Below are 6721 nucleotides of genomic sequence, written 5' to 3' on the forward strand. Positions count from 1 at the left end.
GGACATCGAAATTTTCTGTATTATAAATCGGTAGTGGTGTACATGAAATTAACTTGTGCGAAAATTGAACTAACTTGTGCGAAAATTGAACTAAATTGTACTCCACATTTTGAGATTTTCACAAAGTGTTGTTAAATGAAGGATAATTTAATGACCTTTTTAACTTCAGTTCACGAAATTACACCCTCTCATCGAAGAAATTATGAATTAAAAGTAAAGAAGAAAATCATTGGCGTCAAATCATGACCATTTTAACAATTCAGTAGTTCATTCTTGCTATTTTCGGGAATCGTATGAAATTTTGTTTTGCTTTAGTTCCTATTGAACTTATGTATACGGTCATTGAACTTTATTCCCACGTTTAGTTCACAAAATGTTGGAGACATACTAAAACAAGGAAGATTTTACTAAGCTGTAAAAATTTTCGAAAAAAAAATAAAATTTAACTAAAAACAAATAATTTTTTGTATAAAAATAAGTTAAATTAAGCGATTTTTTTCTTTGTACATTACACTAAAAACGGACACAGGATTTTATTTTTGACGCCCAAGCGCTAATTTGTAATTTTTACTCAGCTTGGTTAAGACAATTTTAAAATCATTTCATGAGGACTCGGCTCTAAAGGTTGCCCCCTCATCAGTGTTCATAACTGGACAATATATCGCATCAATATAACCCACCTTCATATTTATCTACCACACATATTTATTATTTTAGTATTTGTGAAACTTTACACAACATGTACAACATGTTATAACATGTACCTCTTAACATGTTGTAAGTCTAACTACGATCGGCTAATACTTCCAAATTTTAAATCTGTGTAACACTGGTTAATAAATAAGAGTATTATGGCCAAATTTGGGAAAATCGAGCGAGGCATATATATGGGAGCTACAGCTAAATCTGAACCGATTTCGATGATTTTGTGCACATATAGTAAGTACTATTGAAGGTTATATTTGGCCAACTTGGAGTAGGATCGGTTGATTAATAAGAGATTTATGGCCAAATTTGGGAAAATGGGGCGATACATATATGGGAGCTATATCTAAATCTGAACCGATTTCGATGAAATTTTGCACACTTAAAGTGTGGTATATTAGATTACTTTGTGGAAAATTTGACACCGATCGGGTAGCAAACGAGATTTATATGACCCACATCAATATCATCAAAAGCTGTTATTACATGGATAGACGGACGGACACCAGGGGCTAGATCGACTCAGGAGGTGATTCTGAGTTGATAGGTATATATTTTATGGAGTCTAAAATCAATATTTGGGAGCCACCGTGGTGCAATGGTTAGCATGCCCACCTTGCAAACACAAGGTCGTGGGTTCGATTCTTGCTACGACCGAACACCAAAAAGTTTTTCAACGGTGGATTATCCCACCTCAGTAATGCTGGAGAAATTTCTGAGGGTTTCAAAGCTTCTCTGAGTGGTTTCACTGCAATGTGGAACGCCATTCGGACTCGGCTATAAAAAGGAGGTCCCTTGTCATTGAGCTTAAGATGGAATCGGCAGCACTCCGTAATAAGAGAGACGTTCATCTAGGGATGCCAGATTTTGAAGAGGCAAAAAGAGCACATTCAGCTTATAAAAAGAGCACATACGAAAAAAAGATAACACACTTTTTCAAATAATATAAAAACCTTTAATCCCAATTTTCTTACAATACCTTGTAAGCCATGTTATTGAAAGAAGTTTGTTTACATTTAGAACAGAGTACAAAGTGAAGAAGCAACATCGGCATGCTCTTCTTCATCTCTGATATATAAAGTAAAGCACTACTTAATTAGAAAACAAGTATATACAGCCGTAAGTTCGGCCAGGCCGAAGCTTATGTACTCTCCACCATGGATTGCGTAGAAAAATCTTCTAAACACTGCCATCCACAATCGAATTACTTAAGTTGCGGTAACGCTTGCCGATGGCAAGGTATCTTAAAACCTCGTAACACCGTCTTCTAAATTGTATGTACATACGTGGTATATATTAAATCAAAAAAGATTGATCAAATACGTATATAATTCAGTTTGGCGAAATTTTCTATAGACATAAAATTTTGACAAAATTTTCTATAGAAATAAAATTTTAACACAATTTTCTATAGAAATAAAATTTTCAAAAAAAATTTTATAGAAATAAAATTTTGACAAAATTGTCTACAGAAATAAAATTTTAACAAAATTTTCTATAGAAATAAAATTTTAACAAAATTTTCTATAGAAATAAAATTTTAACAAAATTTTCTATAGAAATAAAATTTTGACAAAATTTTCTATAGAAATAAAATTTTAACAAAAATTTTCTAAAGAAATAAAATTTTAACAAAATTTTCTATAGAAATAAAATTTTGACAAAATTGTATATAGAAATAAAATTTTGACAAAAGTTTCTATAGAAATAAAATTTTGATAGATTATTTTTGGCTCGAGTGGCAACCATGATTATGAACCGCAAGCCAAATCTGGGGATTGGTTTATATGGGGGCTATATATAATTATAGATCAATATGGAGCAATTTTTGCATGGTTGTTAGAGACCATATACCAACACCATGTACGAAATTTCAGCCGGATCGGATGAAATTTGCTTCTCTTTGAGGCTCCGCAAGCCAAACCTGGGAATCGGTTTATATGGGGCTATATATAATTATGGACCGCTGTGGACCAATTTTTGCATGGTTGTTAGAGACCATATACCAATATCATGTACCAAATTTCAGCCGGATCGAATGAAAAATGCTTCTCCTAGAGGCTCCGCAAGCCAAATCTGGGGATCGGTTTATATGGGGGCTATATATAAATAATGACCGATATGGACCAATGTTTGCATGGTTATTAGAGACCATATACCAACATCATGTACCAAATTTCAGCCGGATCCGATGAAATTTGCTTCTCGTTTGGGCTCCGCAAGCCAAATCTGGGGATCGGTTTATATGGGGGCTATATATAATTATGGACCGATGTGGACCAATTTTTGCATGGTTGTTAGAGACCATATACAAACACTATATACCAAATTTCAGCCGGATCGGATGAAATTTGCTTCTCTTTGAGGCGTTGCAAGCCAAATCTGGGGATCGGTTTATATGGGGGCTATATATAATTATGGACCGATGTGGACCAATTTTTGCATGGTTGTTAGAGACCATATACCAACACTATATACCAAATTTCAGCCGGATCGGATGAAATATGCTTCTGGTAGAGGCTTCACAAGCCATATCTGAAGGTCCCTTTATATGGGGGCTATACGTAAAAGTGGACCGATTTACAATATCATCCGACCTACATCAATAACAACTACTTGTGCCAAGTTTCAAGTCGATAGCTTGTTTCGTTAGGAAGTTAGCGTGATTTCAACAGACGGACGGGCGGACGGACATGCTTAGATCGACTCAGAATTTCACCACGACCCAGAATATATATACTTTATGGGGTCTTAGAGCAATATTTCGATGTGTTACAAACGGAATGACAAAGTTAATATACCCCCATCCTATGGTGGAGGGTATAATAACAGCGTAGGAAAATCTCGTAGTGTGACATTTACGTATGTTCAGTTTACTTTTACCATTTATTGAATCGCGTTGGAGTAATATTTGTTGTGATGCATAAAAAGAGCACAAAAAGAGTACTTAACTAAAAATAGAGCACTTTTGCGTGCTCTTTTAGCCTATCTTGTTTCAAGAGCATATTTTGTAAAAAAGAGCACATATGCTCCTTAAAAGAGCCCGTCTGGCATCCCTTTTTCACCACTGGGGTATCACAATGGACTGAGTAGTCAAAGTGAGCCTGATACATCGGGCTGCCACATAACCTAATCTAACCTAAAATCTGGTAGGCACATTTCTGGTACACACAAAAAAATTTTTTTCGGAATCAATCACGAAATTAATTGATCCAATTATTTGTTTAATTGAAATGTCTTCAATCACAGAAAGGATAGTGTCAATTAAAAAATTAGTTGACAGTCAATTAAAAAATTAATTGATACTATTAATTTGTGTGATTGATTTTTATTTCAATTAAAAAATTTGTTAATTCAATTAAATTTTTAATTGAATATTTTGTAAAACTCAATTAAGATTTTAATTGGAAAAATTTTCGTGAAATTTTTTTTGTGTAGGCACATTTTTTTGCATATCAAAGTTATTATACCCTGAGCAATATGTGGTTTAGGGTATAAAAAGTGGCACAACACGGCCATAAAACTGAAAAAAATATGTTATTTAGTGGTACAACAAAAAAGTGACTGAAGAGTGGCAAAGTTATCATAACGGTAACACTTTGTTCACGTCACGCTCTCATCTCCAAATAGAGCATATATGCGTATATTCTGCCATGCCAATATAAATTGTATGTGAATGTTCAGTAAACATTCAACATTCTATATGATGGAGCTTCAGCAGCTCTGGTTTGGGGCCATTGGATGATTGTTGATACGATGAGCCAGTGCTATTGTTTTTGGTGGTTGGCCACCGCCAAATCAGAATACAAAGCTAAACCATCAAGCCCGCATATTTAGCATTACATATCGCTAGAAATAACCGATTACTGGAAATGTCCATTGCTGGTCGTCGGTCGATTGTACTTTTCATATGGTCATCATATCTCGGTTTTCGTTACTCCTCTCCACCAAATGAGTATGGAATTGTTTTGTGTGGTTTTGATTTACACACTCATTTTGATTTGTTTTTATTCTTGCACGTCCGTCGTACGCTTGGGATTTTATAAATTATTTTTTTTCGCCTTTCAATTTTATAATAATTAAAAAGCCATCTATGATTGCAGCTAAACTCAGTCACTATCGACTGAGAGTGAATATTTCGCGGTTAATGGGTAAAAAAACACATCATGCTAAATTGTTAGATTAAATTGGAGCAACACAATCTGAGTACATTATTGTTATTAAAAATCTAAAAATGTTTTGTAGTATTAAGTAATATTAAATAGAAATTACTATGTATTCATATCAGTAAAACAATAAGGGCTTACGGCTGAACGGAAATTAAAAAAATGGTCTATATAATAGGAGCACTAGAGGAAAAACACGTTGGAAGGCCACTGTGTTATATCCTGAAAAAAGTGGTCAAGGTTCAATACATTTGATCTACCTGATAATGTGCCTACACAGAAAAAAAGCTTGCCCGGTTCCAAAGATTTTGCCTTTGCACTAATGATTTTAGTATTGATTCCGAGCCTAAGCAGCGGAGAGTTGAAGTAGGGACACATTAAGAGTTTTTCAGAAGTACTTAAGTCAAGTTGACTTTAGTAAAACGAAATTTTCTCTTATGTTAGGATAAACAATTTGAACTATAAGGACAAAACGACTTCATTGAAAAGTTTATCGACTTTTGGACAAGGAAAAAACTTTATACCAGAGAAACGCGTCTTCTATGCTAAGCACAATTCGCATTCGTATTTTAAGGAGATGAAATTTTTGTCCTCATGACAATATTTGTTTCAGTGTGGTAATTGAAGATTCCAAAATGAAGAAATCTATAAGATTTCTTTATACACACTCAAAAAAAAAAGTGAACCCTATATTTCACTAAAGCTAATTTAATTTTCTTTTAGTTCATGAAATTGTTATGTTTGGAGAAAGTCTCTTTTACTCTAATAATTTTTTGCGTACGTTAGTTAAATGAACTAAAAAAAAGGGAAAATTATACATACATGAAGCATAAAAATTTACTAAATTCGTACTTCTCACAAAATAGTTCATTATTTATTTAAATTTGTAAATTTTACTACAAATTAGAGGTGTGCACGTGACACGAAATTGTCGTGACTCACGCGTGAGACGTGAAACACGCTGATGGAAACGGTGTGAGTGTGCGTTATTAACAAAATAAATGTCGTGCGTGAGCGTGAGTCACGAAAATGATTTCTTCGGGAGTGTGCGTGAGTAACGAATTTCGGAAAAATACGCTCACGAAAATAATCCTTCCCAAGGACATAAAACGCTTACGAGTTGAATTTATTTACAATTTTAGTGACACCTGAGATATTAAAAGTTACATAACGCTCTCGATGTTAATCATGCTCATGTTTTCAAACATGTCCCTAAGGTAAATTACTCATAAAATTATTCGTGAGTCACGACTTTTTCGTGATTCACGATATTTTTCGTGAGTCACGGTATTTTTCGTGAGTCACGACATTTTCGTGCGTGGGTACAAATTTTCTTTTCGTGAGTGTGCGTGAGCGTGAGTCCTACTAAACAATATCGTGCGTGAGAAAGATTTTTCCGTCGTGAGTGTGCGTGAGCGTGAGTAAAATATTACTCACGTGCAAACCTCTACTACAAATGCATCCATCGTGAACTTCGTATGACACACACAAAGAAAATTTCATTAAAAATCAGCCAACGAAAAATTTTCATTGATATAACGAAACATTTTCATTAATACAATGAAAATATTCGTTAATAGTACGAAACGTTACGTTGATTTGCAGAAAATTCGTTATATTAAGGAAAAAAATCGTTGTATAAACGAATTCGTTTCATTGGCTGACTTTTAACGACACATTTCGTTAATATAACGAAATTTTTTCTACTAGTGCACTAAAGACATTCTCGCAATTTTAAAGTCCAATTTTTTCCTTCAAACTACAAAATTTTCTTTAACAAGTGAAAAAAATTAATTATGTCTAATAAATTTTCTTGAATTTGTCGAAAAATATTTACTTATTTTTGTGAT

The sequence above is a fragment of the Haematobia irritans genome, chromosome 3 (assembly GCF_050003625.1).
Source record: "Haematobia irritans isolate KBUSLIRL chromosome 3, ASM5000362v1, whole genome shotgun sequence".
Taxonomy (NCBI): Eukaryota; Metazoa; Arthropoda; class Insecta; order Diptera; family Muscidae; genus Haematobia; species Haematobia irritans.